Source organism: Pleurodeles waltl, chromosome 1_1 (genome assembly GCF_031143425.1).
Source record: "Pleurodeles waltl isolate 20211129_DDA chromosome 1_1, aPleWal1.hap1.20221129, whole genome shotgun sequence".
Taxonomy (NCBI): domain Eukaryota; kingdom Metazoa; phylum Chordata; class Amphibia; order Caudata; family Salamandridae; genus Pleurodeles; species Pleurodeles waltl.
In genome coordinates, this window is record NC_090436.1 from 905597941 (window position 1) to 905621803 (window position 23863).

Here is a 23863-nt window from a genome sequence, read left to right on the forward strand (position 1 = left end):
TTCTCCTCACAAACATTACTACTTCTCTAGAGGAGGTGGTATGGCCCATATTAGCAGCCTTATTATTTCCCCAATTGTGAAGGGCATTACACCTATGGCCTAGGAGAACCTAGGAGAACCATCTTAGGGGAATCTGGTTTAATATAATAGGCCACCATTTCCTGTTTGACTTTGTCATGTAGGCCGTTGACATTCCAGGATACTATCCTTAGGGTTGATGTTCTAACTTTGGACATCCTACTGTATGGTTAAAAGACAACACACAGAGGTATTTATGGAGTGTAGCATATGCTTGTGTGATTATACACAGGAGTGCTTTTACTAGGCGACCATCCAACTGTTTATTTGTGATAATCTCATGACCTTTTTAAACGATATCTGGAAGTTGATGCTTAACTTTTAAAGGCCTTTTCAGAAGCCTCTCTTTACGTGGATACCAACGGTCTCCACGGCACGCATCCTCGATGGCCAAGTGAGGGTCTTGTGGCCCGATTAGTTGATCGAGTGCGACCCGATTAAACATAACATACGCCTTCACCTCGCGCTGAATGCTTCCAACTCTGGTTTATGATGGGGGAGCGGAGTTGAGGCACACAAATTAATCCCGTCTCCCGTTGCAGCCTCGTGCTCAGTAATTCTGTCTTTCAATGAGCACAATGTATTTTTTTAAACTAGCGCACATGTATTTTACGTTTATCGGCCATCTTAGAAGTAACTTTCTGATATTCTAAGCACTGCGTAGCACGTTTAAACAAAGTTTGGCACAATGCTCACACTATATTAACTGATCTGGTCAGACAGTTGACTGCTGAAGTGAATCGAGTTTGTGTTAGGTGACATGACTTTAACAATATATGACACATTGAGCAAAAAAAGGGATCATGTGTCTCTAGTCTAGATGAGAGGCTGAATGAGTCCATTAAGAAAATAACTGAGGAGGTCTCGATTAAAATGGACAGGAACTAATAGCCTGGAAGATAAATGTTTTTGGTCAGCAGATGAAGCTGAGAGGTCTTCTAAAAAAGGGGATAAAGTGGACAGAAAAAGGAAACATTTGAATTCCGCCTTAGATGTGGTGGGGAAAAAGGGAAAATCTGCAGAAGCAGATCAAAACATCAGATAAAGAGATAGTGCTGAGGGCACACATGATGGGCATCAAGGCCCAAGCAGAAAAGAACACAACATCTGGGTAGTCAGGCACAATGATTGTGCAGAGGACACACAGGATGGACACAAAGGCTCAAACATAATAGAATGCAGGGGTGAAAAACATAGAAGTGTTTCTTGTGAAGTCTCTTCAAAATGTGTAGAAATAGAATTAAGCTGTTCTTTGGATATGACTCCGATGACATGGTCCGAGCAGAATCAAAAAACACTCTTCCATTGGAAGTAAGGGAAGATGGAGACTCTTCTAAGGATTCTGATGCCACGAGAGACCCCTCGGATCAATTCATGTTTGACCCCCTTTTCATTTAACACCCACTTTCCCCCGAATGGACACCATCCAATCATATGGCTGAATACGTTAAATTTTGGATGAGAAGGGAAATGCCTAAAGAAGTGCGGGCTCGTTTAAGATCTGAATGCCCTAGACCCTCTATTAGTGATCGATTTCTAGTTACTCCTGAGCTGGACCCAAAAATTATTGCCTTCCTAGGCGAGGGGGATGTGATCCAAAGAAGGGTTTAGACAAAAGCTTACGCTGTTGCCAGGATAGGCTTTTAGATATTGTGGGCGCATTGACCAAAATATTTGATGTGACTGAAGAAGCCTACATTTCTAACAGAGGAATTGATGTTAATGAGATATTAATGGGTTCAAAGAACTGTGTGCCTTTTGGGAAACACAAACACTGCTTTATCGATTAAGAGACGTAAGGGGCCCCTTTAAAAAAGAGCTCTCAAATTGGCTGAGTTAGCCGGGAAAGAGGTGAGACCATCTACTAATGGTTTTCTCTTTGGGGAGGCCTTTATCAAGGATTTGTCTGAATTTGTGGGAGCATTCTGCTCCCTACAGAAATCACAAATTGATATCAAAAAGTTTTTCAGGAACAGATTTTTCGTTCGGCCAGAAGAACGAGGGGTCGGTTTTCCGGCTGAGGCCAAGGAATTTCTAGAAGCTTCTTTCATAGAGGCTTCAGAACTTCACATGGACAGAGCTCATATAAGACAGGAAATTTCTATCCCCAGAGACAGAGAGCACGAGGAAGAGGCTCCCGAGGAGAGAGGAAGTTTCAATGACTTCAAGATAAGTGCAGACTCTACTGTTATCCCCTTAAACCTGGGCGGCAGTCTTGCCCAGTTCTGTCAATATTCGGTTCAGATAACGAGGGATCCTTGGGTTTTGGAAACAGTAAAGTGATTTCTAATAGAATTTGTACATGAACCAGTACAAACAAAACTGCAAAGAAGTATGTATTTTTCAAAAGATCGGGAGAACCTAATAGATTTAGAGGTTCACGACTTGTTCGCAAAGGGCGCAGTCGTTTTTGAGGAGGATCCAAGACCAGGTTCTGTAAGCAACATCTTTCTGGTAGAGAAAAAGGACAAAAGCATGAGACCAGTTAGAAACTTAAGAGATCTGAATGACTGGGTGGTGTATCACCACATCAAAATGGAGGGAATCCATTTATTGAAGGATATTTTGCAAGAAGGATATTGGATGACTCCTATGGATCTAAAAGTTGCTTATCTGACAGTTCCAATTTGGCAGGAACATCAGAGGTTGTTAAGGTTTGTAATGCAGGGTAAGACCTGGAAGTTGGTATGTCTCTCTTTCGGGCTTTCATTGGCCCCCTGGTGCTTTACGAAGATTTTTCATCCTGTAGCGGACAGAAAAAAAATAGATTTTGTTTTAAGTCAACAAACGCAATTTCTGTGTTTTGTTGTAGAAACGGTAAAAGGTGTGTTACTCTTACCAAAAGACAAGTTAAAAAAAAGGATGGAACTGAAATATGTTCTGAAATTAACTGTTATTTGTCTAAGAATGTTGGCTTGACTTGTGGATCTTCTACCTTCTACTATTCAGGCAATTTATCCAGGCCCTTTACATTATCGAGCCTTACAGAGATTGAAAGGAGAACACTTGAGGAGTGGTTTACGTTACTCATTGAATATCTAACTATGTATGGAAGAGAGAGAGGAACTGATGTGGTGGTCAAGAAATATGGAAGCGTGGAATGGACGTACAATATTTGGAGCAGATTTGATTGTGGAATCAGATGCAAGGCTGGGGCGCCAGAAGTGGTTCCTTAATAACTGCGCTCGATGGACAGATCAGGAAAGGAACTTACATATAAATTGTTTAGAACGTTTTGGCAGGTTCCTTTGCAATAAAGTGTTTCTCTGGGAACTCTGTGAAATGTTCAGTTCTGCTCCACATGGACAATTCGTCAGCTGTGAGATATGTGAACAAATTAGGGGGGCCTCGGTCAAAGACTTAGCCAGAATAGTTTTGTATTGTTTTCTCCAGAGGGGGCTGAGAGTGCGAACGGAACACATTCCGGGTTTGGAAAACAGGCAAGCACATTGGACTTCACAGCATTTCCAAGACTCAAGTGATTGGATGCTGGATTTGAATGTTTTCAAGAAAATAAAGGAGATTTGGGGTCCGTTTCAGGTGGATCTCTTTGCAAACAGGCTGAATACTCAATTGAAGAGATTCTTCAGTTGGAAGCCAGACCCAGAGGCAGAGAAAGTAAATGAATTCCTCCAAAAATGGAGGAGTCTGTTCCCCTATGCTTTCCTTCCATTTTCAATGATTGGCAGGGTTATGGGAATGATTCACAGATGGAAGGAGAGTGTAGTAGTAATCACCCCCTTATGGAGGTCACAAGCATGGTACCCAATCATGTTAGAGATGAGTGTAGATTTACCACTACTGCTGCAGAGATTCCCAGGGCTCCTGCAGGGGCCACAAGGAGAATTTCACAATCTGGTAATTTCCCATTAACTAACACTAGTGGCTTGGAGACTTTGGAAAAAGCCAGGGCTTTCATCAGAGGCTTCAAGACTTATCGAGGAATCCTGGGCTCCTGGAACTAGGAAAGCATATTGATTGACTTGGAGCAAGTGGGTTTGCTGGTGTCTGGAAAGGGAATTTGATCCCATTTCAGTGGATGTAGTTCAGGTAGTGAATTTTGTATCAGAGTTATTTACAAAAGGTTTTGTTTATAGGATGATTAACTTGTATAGACCAGCTATATCTACTGCACATGTATTGGTAAATGGTTTGCCTTTTGGACAGGGCATTATAGTGAAAAGATTGCTAAGGAATATAAGGATATCCACAGCCACTGGAACTAGGTACAATTTTCTCTGGGATGTTGGTTTGGTGCTGAAATTTATTGAAAGCCCAGATCATAATGAGGATCTCACCTTATGAGAATTGTCTCTAAAGTTGGCAATATTTTTTTGTTTGGTTTCTTTTAGAAGAGTGTCTGATGTGAGAGCTATGAAAGTTTCAAGCAGGAATTTTACTCCTGAAGGTTATGTTTTCATTTAAAACAAAAAACAAAAAATCACTCCAGTATAGTTTTTTCACCCGTATTTTGATAAGAGAGAGAAGCTGGGCACGAGGCATGAGGTACGTATGTGTGGTTCGATGTGTGAAAGAATATGAAAAGAAGGCCGTGAATCTAAGATAGATTGGTGATTCTCAACTTTTGATTTCCTTTAACCATCATTTCAAAGGGGTTTCCTCTCCAACTCTTGTGAGATGGGTGAAAGAGTTTATGTTCCGATCGGGTGTGGATATACGACTGTTTAACACATTCATTGAGAGGAGCTGCCGCCTCGAAAGCTTGTATGATGGGTGTCAGCCTGCAAGATACCTTACACTGTGCTAATTGGTCATCAGATTCTGTTTTCAGACACTTTTATTTTAAACCAATAGAAAATGTAACAAAATCTTTGATTGCAAAGCTTTAAACTTGCATAATGTTAGCCTCCGGGTCTTGACATAAAATTTGGATTTTCATCATCTTTAGCGAACAGAAAATCTGGATTTTGGATTTTATTAAAGAAACAGAGGCTAATATTATACCTCCCAGTTCTTCCACCCTAAATCTTATCTTATCATCTTCTAACAGGGCAGGTTTAATTGCAGAAGATGCTCAGGTCAAGCATGAAGATTGCGAAGGTCGATAGTTAAGATTCTGATTTAGAAGATCCTTGCAATGTCAATAAAAAGAGGAAGAGGACTGTTGTTAAGGAGATTTATAACCTTTAGGATGTTTTATTGTTCCAAGTTCTGGTGACTTCATAATGCTGCTGAGTGGTTAGCAATAAAGGGATTTATGCATAATATTAGCCTCCATGTCTTTAATAAAATCCAGATTTTCTGTTCAACAAATCTGATGAAAATCAAAATTCTGCTTGTTGTAAGAGCAGGTAGGTCATTTTGTAGGTGGCTAGGTTTTGCTATGTCAGGAGCTAAGTTGCCACACCACAGGATCAGGATTTCAGCAGCAACGCAGGCTTATTTTGAATTTTGGATAATTATTTTGAAAGGTTTCTATGGCATTACAATGTGGTTCTTAGATTTAGATTTACTTTGGATGGTCCAGATATTCTCAGATGCTTCTGGCTCCAGTGGTTTTGGTTTATTCTGGGAAGGTAGATGGTGTGCCAAGAAGTGCCCATTGAAGTGGGCAGAAGAGAGGAGTAGCATTGCCTTCTTGGACCCTCTGTTGGCGGCTTCGCCAGTGTGGAGAAAGAAACTGGTGAACAAAACCGTCATTTTAATGAAGATAATAAGATTTGGTCATCGATCAGAAAGTTAAGGACAAGCATCTTTTATAGCTACTGTAAAGATTCATGCTAGGTTGTTTGATGTTCGCTATTGTCTTTAGAGCCAAGTATGTGCCATGTGTGGACAAAAATATCATAGATGCATTGTCTCATTCATTCCGTGGTTTTTGCACACGGAGCAGATTTGCAGAAAACACAGGTGCCGCACGAGGTACGGAAGGTAGCTGATTGAGGATCCTTGAACTTGTTAAAACATCTCTGGCAGTGAGTACTAGACTGTCTTACAGAAGAGCATGGGAAGGATTTCTTAGGATGGGAGCATCTTGTAGGAGTCAAGATGAGCAATGTTGCTACGCAGAGATAACATACTACATTTTATCATGAGTCATATTAATAAGAATATTTCAGCCATCACGATTGCTAGTAAGTTAGCTGGTTTTAAGTTTTTATGGCACGTTTTTCTGGGGCTATGAGCCCTCAGCTGGCGAGATCGGGAGGATAATGTTGCAAGGCTGGGCTAAAGAAAATCAGAGTGGTTGTTTTATCTGGGATCCTATCTCCATGAAAGTGTTGTTACGTATGGTAAGAGGTCTTGCTTTCATTGGTTTTTCTTTGTTCGAGCAGTTGTTATTCAGGTTATGCATGTCTTGGTTGTTTTTTGGTGCATTTAGGATATCCACTCTTAAGGGGGGGGCCATTCAGGGGGGATGAGCGTAGAAAATATCACAGTGAGAGGCGAAACAATAGAGATTTTTCTGAAGCATTCTAAAATGGACCCAAGAGATAAGGGGGCAAATATGCTACAGAATCAGGCCTAGTTTTTGCTCACCAAGATGGCCTGCAGCTGCTTGCGTCACAGGTTATGAGGATAACGAGAAAAGCTTTATGTCATGTTGGTGAAGATCCTTTCCATTTTGGCACTCATTCTTTCTGAATTAACGATGCTTCTGAAGCTCCCAGATTGGGGTCTTCTCTCAAAGAGGTAAGAAGATTAGGACGTTGTTCATCTGATTGTTGTCTTTGGTACATTAGGAAGATTGAATATTCTTAGCTTGTAAGTGGTTGTTAACTTTTGTTTCTCATTTCAGGTTGTGTGGCAGGACTGGTGTTGGCTTTTCTTTCCATCTGAATAGTTGGACACTCTTTCATTAAATGGGCGGTTAAGCAAGCTGAGAACCTCCCTTTTGGAAGGAATTTGGGTTTTCCCAGTGTTTAAATAAAAATTAATTGGCAGGAGAGGGGGCATGAAATGTGGTCAGCTTTTACCTTGATTATATAACCTGGTGTCAGTTAGAGTGTGCCCTGATGTTTTACTTTTACATTTAGGTGAAAATTATCTGGTGCAATTTTTGGGTTTGGGTCACACAAAAGAGATGAAGAAAGATCTGGATATTACTGGGAAATCTTGGTCTGGGAAAAAAATACTGTTAACAGCTTTGGTGCCTAGGAGAGTTTGGAGGGGTACTGTTAAGTTTACTGCAGTTGAAAGAGCGAGACGCGAAGTTAGCCAGGGGATAGGTTGGTTGAAACACACGGACATCAAAAAAGAAGATTTCCAGTTTTTTAGACAGGATGGAGTTCCTCTCTCCTTTGTGGGCAATGAGCTGTATCTACCTGAAATAAGGGAAAAATTTGCATTGACTTTCGACATTCAAATGTGGTGCTAACAACTATTGGGCTGTTTTGGTGACAGCCAGTTTTTTCTGGTCCCGGATGCATTTTAGCGGTGCAAGCTGTTTGTCGACACTTTTACTAGAGATATATGGGGCACAATTTTTTATTTTTGTGCAAAATTGGGGGGACAGGTAAAAATGCCTTGGCAGAGGTTTTTCTGGAGGCAGAAAATGAGAAGCTTGCAACAGGCCGGAAGGGTTGGGGCATTGCGGACTAGGCTATGGCAGAGGGAACAGTGAAGACTAAAAGTTGTAAGAATGGTTTAGGGATTTTATTGTTGGGGTGGTGGTTAATAGGTGGAGGTGTTAGGATTTGTTTACTGCATTAGTGAGGCGATGAATTCTAAATTGTAAAATGATTAAGGAGTTTCAGAACTGCATACCTGTCCTAATAAAAGTGTCCTTTTACTTTCACTTAGCCTGGTTTATTTTGCCATTTCGCTCAGTGGGGGCTCTTTGGGATGGCATCCATAGGATGTCCACCTCTGAGTGTCTTCAAGTGAGTGGTGAAGTCCAGGCCTTTGGGGATCTCCCATTGGTCATTTTTGCGTGGGGACAGGGTTAGGATAGCTGTTGGTGGTCTGTGGGTTGATCTCACAATTCTGACGCTGTGGTTCTGCAGGTTAGGGGTGTTTTTTTTCTTTCCTTGTCCCTCCCTCACCTCCCTATAAATGTTATTGTTCACATTTTGTTTTTGCCTTTGGGGTGTCTGCAGTTCTGGGGCTTTAGGTTGTCGCTCAGGACTGGTGGCAGAAAGTTAGGAGCTTGTGACAGGCCAGAAGTGTTGGGGGAATTGCCAAACTAGGCTTTGGCAGAAGGAACACAGGGGAGCCATGGGTGAGACACATATGAAGGTCAGTGGATGAAAGAAAGGGAAGGGTGAAGATTAAAAGTTGTAAGAATGGTTTGAGGATTTTATTGTTGGGGTGGAGTTTTAAGGGTTGGGGTATTAGGATTTGTTTATTGTGTTAGTGAGACGATGAATTCTAAAGTGTAAAATGTTTAAGGATTTGCAAAACTGCATACCTGTCCTAATAAAAGCAGCCTTTTACGCACACTCATTTTCTGCTTTATTTTGCCCGAACAGTGACTGAGACAAAAATAGATGACGCAGGAAGATGCAAGGGGAGCCAGCCATTATAAGGGAGAGACTTAGAAGGAGGGGCTGGGAGAGACATTATTTCTAAGGGATTGGGCCATAACACTCAAAGGTTCAACACATCATACCCTAACCTGTCCTCACACCCTAGGCAATGGTGAAATTGACAACGATCCTGTAACTTCAGAGCAGGGAGGATACAGAGGAGATACTCAGGTTGCTTACACTATATAAAATCCAGGTAGAGAGAGGGAGGGAGAGCAGGTAAGAGGACCACAGATGGATTTGGGAAAAAAGAAATATGGTATATACCCTCAGAATAAAGGACCCCAGGAGAAGGGAAACGAATGACCAGAAAAGACCACAGACAAAAAGAACCTAGAGAATTGGAAAAAACATCTGTGAAGGAAACCTAACTGCTGAAAAGACTAGAAATGGAAAACACGTCAGATGAGGAGAACCTGGGGACTGGAAATACTAAGTACTGGAAAAGACCCCAGATAGAAGGAACACAGGGGTCAGAAAGACAGAGAATTCAAAATGACTGCAGGTGAGGGGGAACCTGGGGCCAGGAAAGACTAATATTTTGAAAAGACCCCAAGTAAAGGGAAACTGGTGAGAACAGAAGTCCCTTTAAAAATGAGTGCCTTAACCAAAATTTTAACTACTAATATAGTTTTGTGTAGCCAAGTCCAGATAATTTTACCAGGTTATTATCTTAGAATCTACAGTATGCTTTTAATTTAAAGTAGAAGAAAGAAAAGCTAAGTCAGCCATCTGTGGTGTATGTTTGTGCAGAACGAAAGATATTTTACAGAAAAAGAACCAAACATAGTATTTCAGAGTATTACAGCCACCAGGATTATTAGAATTCACTGGTAGCATTTGCAGTGTTCAGGCTTTCAAATGTAAATAATAAAGATAACCAAAGAGAAACATTAAAAAAACACTTAAAAACACACAGCACACCAAAGTCTAATATTTGAAGCAGTAGTCCCAGTCCAGATGATCTCCACTGTAGAGAGCAATGTGGATAAGGCTCACTATATATATATCCGGCCACAGTTTATATAACCTTTGTGAAAGAAGGGCCCACATGCATGAGTTGCTGCCAAAGGGTTATAAAATATTTCAGAAAAAGAAGACGATAGGAAGAGAAAAGGAATGGCGGTAAAATTAGCCAATGTGCTGCCATGTACCAAGATTCAGATAACATCATACAAATACTTTGAAGGTGCAGCTATTAAAAGAATAGTTAAGGCAAACACATCCTTTGACACAACAATCATCTTCTCACCTGGCCTTTCTGAACAAGCTCCTTGAGTGATTACTCAACAACCACTTATTGGCTTGTAACTGCAGGTGAGCACCATTTGGAACAAATTAGGAACAAACTTCCTTAAGCATTTGAAGCCTTGGTCTTAAATTAACTTCTCAAGTGGCTCACTCAGGCTTGGTGTCACCTTAGACCTAATTTTCCCATTTGAATGTGAAGAAGGCAACGTCACAGTTAGATAAAAAATATTGTCAGACCAATCGCTGATTCCATTTAATGCTCCAAATATGTCCCATGAAGCATTGGCCATGTCAATGTAGGTCAGATACACTGATGGGGCACTTATAACCTAATCAATAACATGTCCTGTAATGCCAAGAGAAGTCCTCAAAGACAGCCCAAAAGACTGACTCATAACACCATCACCAATACATAGCAATGGTGTAACCCAATGGACTGCAGGACATGGGTACAATGTGATACATATAAAAAATGGTCCAAAAGGGTTATTGCAGGCTTTAGCAAATACATTGACCTATCCAGACTCTGTATCAGTAGTCATACAACCACAGCCCAAAGGAGAGGGAAATAACCCAGTTTTTACATTAGAAAGCGTATACATACACATTACAACACAAAAGCACCAATACTCAATTGAAATTAATTCAAAACTGTATTAAAGCTGAATATATACATGTTTATCACAAAGAAGTTGCTCCAAAGTGTAAACTAAAAATGCTTAGAAAAACGTGCTTGTGCATAAGTGAAAAGAGATCAGAAACAATACAGTATAAATTGAACCATCTAAAACCTCGAATATATAGCATAATAAGCCTGTCTAACAACCCTCTTTTTTTGATAAATCAAAGTCCATTCATAATGGACAGACACAGTGTTTGAATCAATACTTAAGCTCCGTGGAAGATAAGGCAATCCAGGCTGGGGAGATAGAGTTGTCGACATTTCCACCCAAAATGGAGGAAGGTCACTTGCAACCTAAATAGTGGGTCTTCATCAGAGTGTTGTCAGGCAGGATTAATATGCTATATATTTGAGATTTTAGATAGTTCAATGTATACCATATTCTTTCTGATCTATTTTCACTTATGCAAGAGCACATTTTTCTAAGCACCTTTACATTACACATTGGAGCAACTTCTCTATGCTAAACATGTGCACAGATATATTCAGCTTTAATACAGTTTTGAATTATTTTCAATTAGTATTGGTGTTTTTATGTAGTAATGCGTATGTATACTCTTCCTTTTGTGAAGAAAAAAAAGTGTTATTTCCCCCTCCTTTGGGCTGAGGTTGTGTGACTACTGATACAGAGTCTGTATAGGCCAGCTTATTTGCTATATCCTGCCATTACCCGTCGGGACCATTTTTGTACGTATCATATCCATGACAATAGACATAATATCTGCCTTAAAAAAAAAAAAAAAAAAAAGACCACATCAACCCCTAGAGCATCTAACGATGTCCAGTAGGAACCGAGAAGAAATAAGGCAATGTACATATAACATTATATATAAGAACTAATGAAAGAGCATATTGCAGAGCTGTGAGGACGAAAAGATTGAAGTACGCCCTTTACCATACATTCAGGGAAATATTAAGCATTTACTGTGAGCTCGCCTACCCAGAAGCCCCAAGTGAGCTCCAGGTGGAAATAAACAAACATCACATTCTCCAAATCAAATTAATGAAAATTATAGAGACGATAAACATTCCAGAAAAAAATAAAGGAAGACACAAGATCATAGCCAACTACCGTCCAATATGAAACCTTCCTTACCTTTTCAAAATACACCTTGCTAAGAGAAGTTACAGAACAAATGCAGTACCAGTAGTACTAAACACGATATTTCATGATTGCCAACCACTGTTCAGACTCAAAGCAGAAAGGAAAGAGAGGCAGCTGACTTCAAATAAAACTTCATTGCCATGGATGAAGACTACAAGACAGGATCGATTCTCCTTCATCTATCTGCACCATACAAAATGCATCATCTTGCAAGATTAAAGGGGTGGGCCACAATTACAAGCATGGCACTGAAATGATCACAGCACTCCTTAAAAATTAGTTGAATCCACCAATAAAGTCTTGTGTGGAATGCCACAGGCTCATGGTTACCAACATTGCTCTTGAAGATGTGGATATGGACAGTGGCTTAATTAATTACACACAACCACCACCTAAAATTCCAGGTGTTTGTGGGTACCACTTTGAAACAAATCTACTTAGGAACCTACACCAGTTACCACAAATCACATCACGGAATGCTTCAAATACATTCACCATTAGATGAGATTTGCTTTGTCTAAGTGGCACCAAAAGCAACATTCTAATGCTGGACTTATCATGCTTTTACAAACCATTATTTTTAGTTATGTTCTTCTTGCTAGGGTCACTAACTTTTATTTCTTTGTGTTTTGCTTTCACATGTGATGCCTGTTTTTAACTCCTCTTCCTGTCTTTTCATCTTTCATCCTCCTGTGCACAGCTTTTTCAGCCCAGCACTTTGCAACTTCCTCCGCCTCACTTCTCTCCCTCCACTGCTCTTCAATCTACCATGAGTCTTTGCAACAAGTTGTCTCCTTTCACATCATGCATTTCACCATGCCACGGGGAGCATCTTCAGTGTTTTCCTGTAATGATGCATCAGTATTGAAGGTAGTTCTCGAAAGTCTAAAACTTCTGGCTTAGGACATATGCATAATAAAAGGACAGTTATATTGGGTAGATAAAAAAGCAATGCAATCCTTCGACTCACCTCCAACAATGGGAGGGCAGCTTATTCCAAGCCACAATGTAAAGAACCTAAGAATGTAGCCTCAGAGGCAGAGCTGCCGACCTGGAACTGAGGAACCAAATTTGAGTCTCAGAGTCAGCTCACCATCTAGCATTTATGGTCAAATCACTTATTACCTCAATGTCCCTCATTCTTGCCATTACAGCTTGGTCTTAACAGCGTTCGGGAAGACAGATAGACTTTTTGTGACTTTTGGGCAAGCACGCCAAGGCAGGACTGCTACTAGAGCCACATTATGTAGATGGTTGAGGGATACTATCAGGCAGGCCCAGCAGCAGCCTTCTGCAGGTCAGTTGATTCAGAGATGGACTGCCAGGGTGCAGTTGCCTCCTCTCAGAGTTTTTCTTCAAGAGATTTGTAGACAGCCACTTAGTCATCAGACTCTACTTTTGTGGGACATTGTATACTGAATAATATTCTAGACTGTACTCAGAATTTTAGTATGTGGGCTTTAAGTTCAGTGTTGGAATGAATTACTTTGCTTAATCACTATTATTTTCACAGGTTCATTGTGCATAAAATCATTGAATGTGCATACTTTGATGTGTGGTTTGTTTTTATCAAAGGCTTATAATTTGGTATATCTCATGATGTAATGACTGGGACGAGGTAATAGTCCAATTACTTAATAGTAATCTTCATTACTCTTAATCCTACTCATCCTCGTCCCAGTCATTACAGACCCTCCCTCCTGGCCTTTGAATTTGCAGATTTCGGGTAAGCCCATGCCTTATCTGCTACCCAGGATGGTGGGTAGGGCTTGTTAGAACTCTCCTGTTTTTTTTATGTCGAGCGGGTGAAGTTAGCCTCATAATGTAATGACTGTGATGCGGTCAAGTAGGACTAAGAGTAATGAAGATTACCAGTAAGTAATCGGGGTAATCTTCCCATGCCTAAAATAAGAAAGAATATGAACTTGTGTGATGTAACTGGTGCTCATGTAAAGCACTCCAATACCTTTGGGTGGGGTTTGACCTATATAAAGCTGCAAAAACTAAAAGTAAATAGAAATGCATAACTGTCTTTAACTTCCCACCAAGTACCCCCAAATAAACCCTATCTCTATAGGCATTATCTTGCTATCCTCATTTCTTCTTGGAGTTTCCCCTCTTCCCACACTCCCGCACTGAACTTAGTTTAAAGGTATTCAGACCATAGCTGTTTCCCTGCTAGAGTATTGCAATGTTGCATACACAACCATGCGCAAAAAACTAACTGACGGTCCACAACACATAAATAAACAGGAAGCAATACTGGCTCTCAATTAGAAGATAAGGGACCACATAAGACCCATATTAAAATCACTACATTCAGGATTTTAAATAGAGCAGCTCCTTTCAGATCTCCTACCCAGCAGTCATTTTTTTAAAAATGACTTCAAAAATAGGTCTCTTTCGGGCTCTATATCCAAATTCTTACCTTTGCCAGCAAAAAACACTGATCGATTTCTTAACAATGTCTGCAGAAGCCTTTACAGTAACCCATGTCAGAGATACAGTTCCTGTTTCTATTGCAGGTTTTATTTAGTCTTGCATTCCTTTGAGTCTTTGCTTTTTGTAGATATTGTGTTTCTGTAGTTTTTTTATGCAACAAACGGCTTGTATACAACTTGTATCGCAGGTCCTGATCCTTGCTCCCCTGCTGCCAAGTGCTACTGCTGCCAAGAACTTTGTGTTGAGCCTTTCTCCTGCTTGTTTGTTTTGCCATCTGTTGTCCTTCCTGTTCTCTATCTCTCCTTTCATCCGCTGTGTGATGGGTCGCTCCGACTCGACCCACACAATTCCATTGCTTGTGCTGACTCTGCCACAAATGACCTGGAGACGAATGGAGACTCCGACGCTTTGGTTGGTTGGTTACCGCAATCGCGGGAATGGCCGCAGGTTAAAAGTGGAGTTTCGCTTGTGTCAGGAGCTGGAGCCTAAACATCCTGGAACCGGTAGTAACGGAGGAGCGGCAGGAGTGGAAGGAGCAAGAGGACGAGGAACCCGGTAACACGGAGACCGCTGGCCGGACGAGTGTGATTGCAGGGCAATCTGGAGCAGAGGGACCGCAGCGGGGAACGGAGGACCGCTAGCCCCGGGGAGCATACTCTTGAGCCACCACGCTTCGGGAGAAGCGTGTCCTTCCCAGGTACGGAGACGCTAACAGGGAAAGGAGCAGGGAAGGGAGGCGGGAGGTGGAGAAGAGTGGGGAAGGGAGGGAAGAAAAGGAAAAGGGCACTTTGGGGACGGGAGGGGAAGCACTGATTTGGTAGTGTGTAGTAACAGGAACGGAGTAAGAAAGGATCACTAAGCTCAGAGATATAGAGGAAAGACAAAAGAGAGACAGAAAAGAAGGCACCAAGAAGATAGAGCTTACTCAGGAATGAGAAAAAAGGAATGAAGACAGCGGAAAAGGCCGTTTGAGTTATTATCAAAACAACAAAGAGAGAGAGAGAGAGAGAGAGAGAGAGAGAGAGACGGAAAAACACATACAAGAGAAAAGAAGACCCACTCAGGACGCAAAAGAGTGGGGAAGGGAGGGAAGAAAAGGAAAAGGGCACTTTGGGGACGGGAGGGGAAGCACTGATTTGGTAGTGTGTAGTAACAGGAACGGAGTAAGAAAGGATCACTAAGCTCAGAGATATAGAGGAAAGACAAAAGAGAGACAGAAAAGAAGGCACCAAGAAGATAGAGCTTACGCAGGAAAGAGAAAAAAGGAATGAAGACAGCGGAAAAGGCCATTTGAGTTATTATCAAAACAACAAAGAGAGAGAGAGAGAGAGAGATGGAAAAACACATACAAGAGAAAAGAAGACCCACTCAGGACGCAAAAGAGTTGTTTAGAGGACAATAAACCCAGGATCAATACCTCTCTTGATGAAACATACCTAGATTCCCTCTCTCAAACTATTACAACCTATGCAGATGTATTCTCACGACAACCTGGCCACACTACTTTAACCGAACACAGTATTTGAACTAAGAGTGAGGCAATCGCCAGACAAAGACCCTATAGGATTCCTGAGGCCAAGAAAAATGTAATCGAACAAGAAGTTACAAAAATGTTGCAATCCGGTATTATTGAGCCATCCAGTAGTCCCTGGTGTTCTCCTATAGTGTTAGTACCCAAGCCAGACGGGACCACACGCTTCTGTGTAGATTACAGGAAGGTTAATGAGCTCACCTACTTTGACGCTTACCCTATGCCTCGCATTGACGAACTATTGGAGAGAATAGGGCACGCCAAGTTCATGTCTACTCTAGATCTCACGAAAGGATATTGGCAGATCCCATTAAAAGAGACGGACCGAGAAAAAAACGCCTTTGCGGCACCCTCCGGATTATATCATTTTACCGTCCTCCCTTTTGGGTTACATGGGGCCCCTGCCACCTTTCAAAGGTTAATGGATATGGTCTTACGTCCCCATCGCTTATATGCAGCTGCATACTTAGACGACATTGTGATATTTAGTGACTCATGGACTGACTACCTCAAACATTTATCAACAGTATTACAGACATTGAGAGAAGCCTACTTGACTGCCAATCCCGAAAAGTGTATGTTAGGTTGTACCTCAATAAGATATTTATGTTATGTCTTGGGACAAGGACTGGTCCGACCTCAAATTGAAAAAGTAAAAGCCATACAACAGATCCCGATACCAACATCAAAAAAAGAAGTGCGCTCATTCCTTGGTCTCGTCGGCTACTACAGGCGATTTATTCCCGGGTTTTCCACCATAGCTGAGCCCCTTACGAACTTGCTGAAGAATGGGTCCCCTAAAACCTTTTCCTCGTTACCTGACGCAAGTATGCGCAGTTTCTTGAGACTCCGGGAGGCCTTGGCTACTGACCCTGTGTTGTGTTGCCCTCATTTCGGTAGCCCGTTCTATTTACAAACCAACGCCTCTGATGTGGGCCTTGGAGCCGTGTTGTCTCAACCCCAATCTGATGGTTCTATTCACCCCGTTTTGTATATCAGTAGGAAGCTTCTCCCGCAGGAACGACACTACCCCGTTATTGAGAAGGAATGTCTGGCCATTAAATGGGCCATTGAATCCCTTCGTTATTATCTTAGTGGCCGTCCCTTCACCCTCCTGACTGATCATGCCCCTCTCACCTGGCTGTCTCGTCATAAGGATACCAATCCTAGAATCCTGAGATGGTTTCTTTCCTTACAACCCTTCTCGTTTCAGGTGCTCCATTCTCCCGGCCGTCTCATAGCAAATGTTGATTTTCTCTCCCGATGTCCTCCGGCTGAGCGTTGTCTACAGACGCTCTCTAGGGGGAGTGTTTGTGATGGGTCGCTCCGACTCGACCCACACAATTCCATTGCTTGTGCTGACTCTGCCACAAATGACCTGGAGACGAATGGAGACTCCGACGCTTTGGTTGGTTGGTTACCGCAATCGCGGGAACGGCCGCAGGTTAAAAGTGGAGTTTAGCTTATGTCAGGGTGTGTCAGGAGCTGGAGCCGAAACATCCTGGAACCAGTAGTAACGGAAGAGCGGCAGGAGTGGAAGGAGCAAGAGGACGAGGAACCCGGTAACACGGAGACCGCTGGCCGGACGAGTGTGATTGCGGGGCAATCTGGAGCAGAGGGACCGCAGTGGGGAACGGAGGACCGCTAGCCCCGGGGAGCCTACTCTTGAGCCGTCACGCTTCAGGAGAAGCGTGGCCTTCCCAGGTACGGAGACGCGAATAGGGAAAGGAGCAGGGAAGGGAGGCGGGAGGTGGAGAAGAGTGGGGAAGGGAGGGAAGAAAAGGAAAAGGGCACTTTGGGGACGGGAGGGGAAGCACTGATTTGGTAGTGTGTAGTAACAGGAACGGAGTAAGAAAGGATCACTAAGCTCAGAGATATAGAGGAAAGACAAAAGAGAGACAGAAAAGAAGGCACCAAGAAGATAGAGCTTACGCAGGAAAGAGAAAAAAGGAATGAAGACAGCGGAAAAGGCCATTTGAGTTATTATCAAAACAACAAAGAGAGAGAGAGAGAGAGAGATGGAAAAACACATACAAGAGAAAAGAAGACCCACTCAGGACGCAAAAGAGAGATAAGGCAGGAAAGAAGCAGTTCAGTAGAACCAGAAGAGAGAAAAGCAAGGGAAAGAAATAAAGGAGGCAAGAAGACAACCGGGACAGGGACAAGGAAAGAGAGGGAGAGAGAAGGGAAAGAGAAGAGAGAGTAAGCCTAAAACCTCTTCCCCACTTACCGTACCTATTCTCTTTTGTTTTGTTCCACGCTCCAGCGAGGTACTGGAAGAAAGAAGAGAAGAAGAGCTAAGAAGTCAACCAAGACAATAACCCCACGACCTACCTGTTCTCAACAACTTGGTCTCTAATACTTACCGTTTATAATGTCTCAAGAACAATAAAAGACAGTTCTCTGAAACCAAAACACTGACGTCTCGATTCAGCCATCCTCGTACACGCTGTCTCTCAGTTTCCTGTCTCTCTTGTCATTTTGTTTGCCCATTAATCTTTGTTCACTGTCTTGCTCGTCGTGCCCCCGGCCCACGCCTCTTTTCCTGCTGTTTTTCTTACAGCTTCACCAGTCCCATTGCCTGCCTTCCTCCCACTGCACCCCGCCCTCCCCTGGACCTACTTAACGGCAATCGATGCTGGACTGCATAGTGGGCACACACAGGGTAAGCCAAAGGTAAGCCCATCTGCGCCTGTCCGCGCCTGAACAGCTCCAAGCACCAGAAACCCTGGATCTCCCATCACCCGTTATTCTGCACCAAACTCCTGGACCTGGTTCCCAGAAACAAGGACATCAACTGCTGCACCACCTCCCCCGAAACACAAAAGAACAAAGCACGTCGCCAGATCCGATTCACCTGCTCCACGGAGTTGGAGACCCCCAGACCCCTGCCCTAGCTTCTTCAAAGACATCGCCAATTTCCTCGCCTCGCTGGCCATCGACTCAATGGACTACATACTTCTAGGAGATCTCAACTTCCACCTCGATGATCCCCTCAACCACAACTCTGCCAAGCTCCTGGACAACCTCACCAACAAAGGACTCAGACAACTTGTCACCAGTTCCACACATGCAGTGGGTCACATCCTTGACCCCATCTTCGCAGCCTTCAACAAAGTCAGGTTCTCCCACACCTCGGAACTAACGTGGACTGACCCCCACCTTGTGCATTTCTCCATAGACTACAGATCTGAGCCCTCGACTGCGCCACCGCCAGCCCCCCTCCGCAGATGGAAGAAAGTCAAAGAAACTCAATGGAGCAACACCCTCCACTCCAACAGACCCACACTTTCAGACAGCCTAGATCAAGACGCCAACAGACTATCCTCAACTGCGCCAACAAAGTAGCCACAATCACGACCAGAAAACTGGCAAAATTGTTCACCCCTGAACTCTGCACACCCAAAAGAGACTTCAAGCAACTAGAATACGACGGCGCACCAGCAGAGATCAAAAAGACTGCTCAGTCTACAGAGAAGCGCTGAACAAATACCATCTCTCCATCAAAGAAGCAAAGAAGATCGCCCTTCTTACCCGCATCGAAGAAAGCACCAATTGCCCAAAGGAACTTTTAAGATCATCAAACAGTTCTCCTGCCCGGCAGACACTGAAAACTCCATCCAACCGTCACAGACCTTCTGCAACTTACTGGCTGAATACTTCCACAACAAAATCATAGCAATCAACATTCATTGTCCTACCCAAACCACCAACATCGAAAATCTCGCCCCAGGAGGATCTCAGAGCCACCTGATCACAGACTGGGAACCTCTATCTACTCAGGAAACAGCAGACCTATTGTGATCAACTCACTTCGGCTCACCCAACAACCCTTGCCCCCAGTAAATCTTCAACCCACAACAAAATCACAGCAAACAACATTAATTTTCCTCCCCAACCCACTAACGTTGAACATCTTCTCACCCCAGAAAGTGGATCTCACAGGCACCTGATCACAGACTTGGAACCTCTATCTACTCAGGAAACAGTGGACCTCATGTGATCAACTCACTCTGGTTCACCCAATGACCCTTGCCCCATCATATCTTCAATCTGGCCCAGAAAGTAATCAACCTTGTCCTAACTCCCATCACCAGCACATCCATCAGAATGGGAACCATCCCCGAAGCCTGGAAACAAGCAGACATCAAGCCGCTCCTCAAAAAAAACAAATGCAAATGCTAGCGAACTCAAAAATTACCAACCCATCACGCTGCTCTGTATCCCTGCCAACATCCTGGAAAAAGCCATCAACAAAGAACACTTGGAACACCTGGAAAAATACAACCTACTGAACACTTCCCAATGCAGCTTCTGCACAAACTACTTTACAGAGACTGCCCTCATTGCTGCAACCGACTAAATCACATCCCTCCTCTACTGGGGAGAGAAGGTAGCTCTGATTCTAGTTGACCACTCCGCCACCTTCAACACCATCTCCCACTACTCCCTCACTTCCAGACTCCCCCACATCAGGATCAGAAGCAACACCCTCAAATGAATCCATACCTTCATCACAGGACGCACCCAGAGAGTCTGCCTCCCTCCTTTTACATCAGAACCCATACAGAGTCCACCAGGGCTCCTCCCTCAGCCCCACCTTGTTCAACACCTAAGTGACACCACTGGCTGAGATTGTGTGCTCCTACGGATTTAACATCATCTTGTACACTGGCGACACACAACTCTCTCTCTCCAAAGACCACACCTCCCACAGAGACCACGCCTCCCCCAGAGAAAACATCTGCAAAGTCAAGAGCCACGTCCCCAACTGAATGAAAGCCATCTGCCTAAAACTAAACACAGCAAAAACAGAAGTGATCATCTTTGGGAACTGCCCCTCCGCCTGGGATGACTTGTGGTGGCTCTCTGCTCTCAGACAACCCCCAAGCCCAACAAAACACACCTGAAATCTAGGCTTCATCGTGGACACCAAACTCACCTTCAGACAAGTAAATGCTGTAGCATCATCCTGTTTCCACCAACTCCACATGCTTTGCAAGATTTTCAAATGGATTCCTGCCAACACCAGAAAGGCAGTAACCCAGGCCACCATCACTAGCAGACTGGAACTAACCTCTACCTGGGACTCCCCACTCCAGACCATCCAAAACACAGCAGCAAGACTCACCCTGGATCTACCCAGAGACCCCACCTCAAGGACTTACACTGGCTGCCTGTACACAAGAGATGCAAGTTCAAGGTCCTCGTCATCGCCTTCAAAGTCCTCCACAACATTGGTCCCAACCTCATCAACCACAGACTCTCCTTCGACCAGCCAACCGGAGAGCTCCGAACAACCAACCTTGCCCGCTCCCAAATCCAGAGAATTTGTAGCACCTGAAGCGGAGGCCGCACTTTCTCCTACCTCACTGTCAAGAACTGGAATGACCTACCCACCCACTTGCGAACCACACACACCCTCATTGAATGCAGGAGAAAACTCAAGACAAGGCTCTTTGAGAAATAACCAGCTTGCAGCCTCTACTCCCAGGGCCTGGATACCCCCTGTGGTGATACATCGTGCTCCATAAATCATTGGGATTTGGATATAATTCAGAATGTGGGTGAGTGTTTATGATGGGGCACATTGAAAGGTTTGGAGTCTAGTTGAAGGCTGTTGGAGTCTCTCACAGTGTCATCAGTGGGTCTTAAAGTTGTTCTGGTTACATGCACATCCTACCCTTGGCCTCTACGCAGAGCAGCAAAAGTCATAAAGGTGCCAATTGTAATTGCAATTCTATTGAAAAGGGTGTACAGGACATATACAACTATCGCAATATTGAGATTATCAAGGGACAAAATGTAGCTTGTGTATGTGTGGAATGGTGAAGTGGAGAAGCTCAAATGAGGTATTTGCAGAAGGAGTTAAAAGATGGTGCTCAAGGGGAAAGAGATGACGTGAGATATGGAGATGAAAGATTTCCTAAAGTTTTGGGGAGAAAAAGGGCAAACGTTTCTAACCGAGAGAAAGATTGCGGAGGAAGTGTTGTGAACAGAAGAATACTTATATCTTTCACAGAACTACAGACCTTCGTAATGCATGTTTCAGTCTCATATTTTTTTAAACTTAAACATTTTCAATTCTAATTATTTACACCAAAATAACGGTTGTTGCTTATTTGCTACTGCTAACAAGCTTTAGCAAAGCCAATAATTCTGGCTTGTTTTAGGTGTATTGTGTTATATGTCTGGCTGCAAAAACAGAAACCTCACAGAAGCATCCAACACTTGTCAGGAACACTGTGTGCAGCACAGGATTTTAGTTTACATGTTTAAGCCACAGACTAAACTGCATAGGCCATGCCTCTTGGAAATGATTCCAGGATTGGCCTCAAACTCACCACTATACTCAACACATCCCAGAAGACTGGAAGCATGCAGAAATCAAACCCCAGCTTAAAAAACCATCAGCAGGCCCCAATGAACTCAGAGTTTACAGACTCATCTCCCTGCTTCCTTTCCCGACCAAAGTAATTGAAAAAGCCATCAACCAAAAACTCACCATCAACCTGGAACACAATCACCTCCTGCGCGACTTGCAATCCGGATCCGCAGGAACCACAGCACTGATACAGTCTGGATTGTGGCCACTAAAAACATCCAGGCACTCCTCGACAAAGGAGAGAAAGCCGCCCTTATCCTCCTTGATCTCTCAGCAGCCTTCGACACCATCTCCCACCACAAGTTCGCCACCAGACCTCACGACATAGGCATCTAAGGAGCCACTATCAGATGGATTGCCTCCTTCCTCACCGACAAAACACAAGTCCACCTTCCACCATTCACCTCCGAACCCAAACCAATAATTTGCAGTGTCCCTCAAGGCTCATCCCTAAGCCCCACCCTCTTTAACATCTACATGTCCACCCTTTCCAACATAGTCAAATCCCATGGACTCAAAATTATATTCTATACCGATGACGTGCAACTCATTCTCTCCCACTTCAAAAACTCCACCACAGCCAGACCCAACTTCCACCAGTTAATGACCAGTGTTGCCAATTGGAATAGGAATAACTGCCTCAAGTTTAACACAAACAAGAGGGAAGTCTTGTTCTTTGGCAGTGACAGCTCCCCCTGAGATGCCTCCTGGTGGCCCACAGAACCGGGGCCAACTCCAACCCTAGCTGGGCATGCCAAGAATCTCGGAATAGTCATGGACAGCAAACTCATCATGAGGTCACAAGTCAATGCAGTGTCATCCGCCTGCTTCTTCACGCTGTGCATTTCACATAATATTTTCAAGTGGCTTTCCCAAAAAGCGAGACGCACCAACACTCTAGCCCTCATCACCAGTCGACTGCACGACGGAAACACCCTCTATGTGGGAATCAAGGCCCACCTAGTTCAAAGGCTACAGACTATCCAGAACGCTGCAGCAATTCTTGTTGCACCCACATCACCCCCCACCCTAAAAATCGCCGCTGGCTCCTGTTCCAGAAGAGATGCTAGTTCAAGCTCCTCACCCATGCGTTCAAAAACCTGCATGACTCCGGACCTGCCTACATCACTCGCCATCTGAGATTTCATAAACCCTATAGACACCTCCACTCCGCCTCCCTCGCTCTGGCCTATACCCCCCACATAGAAGAAAGCAGAGCAGGGCGATTCTCCTCCTATTTCTAAGCCAAAACCTGGTACGACCTCTTCATGCACCGCAGGATCTCCCCTACTCTACACGAGTACCATAGGATGTTGAAAACCTGGCTCTTTAACTGAGACCATGGACTCTGCCAGCACCTTGATACCCTCCTGGGTGACAAGTCGCACCCTACAAGTTGACAGATTGAGCAATTGATTAGTTACTCTTCATAGGTCATGCCCTGTTTAGAGAGCGCCCTATCTTTTCCACCCCACTCAAACCTGTGATTACACTGGCACCTAGCACAACCTAGGTCGAAATGTAAAGTTTTATGCACAGTGCACAAAACACTCGAATACGGAACCTACGGTAACTTCGCATCCTGTCTCCGGGCAGCACTGACACTATTAATTACTGACTACCAAGAAAGAACATCGATACTACTATCTTCAAGCATGTGACCGGGGACTCCAAGCTTATTAATAACTTGCACCCAAATTAACCGCCCTCCTGACTCCTAGCGGGCTAAGTACAGCTTCCACCACTGTATTTAGTTGTATGCACAGTTCACAAAAGCGGCCAGGAGATGGCATTTTGGAGTGAAATAAAAAATCCCAAATAAATACTACATATTTGTCATGCAGCAACAGTTAGCCGAGGTCTCTACCGGTATTCGAACTTGAGAAACGCATTAGCATTA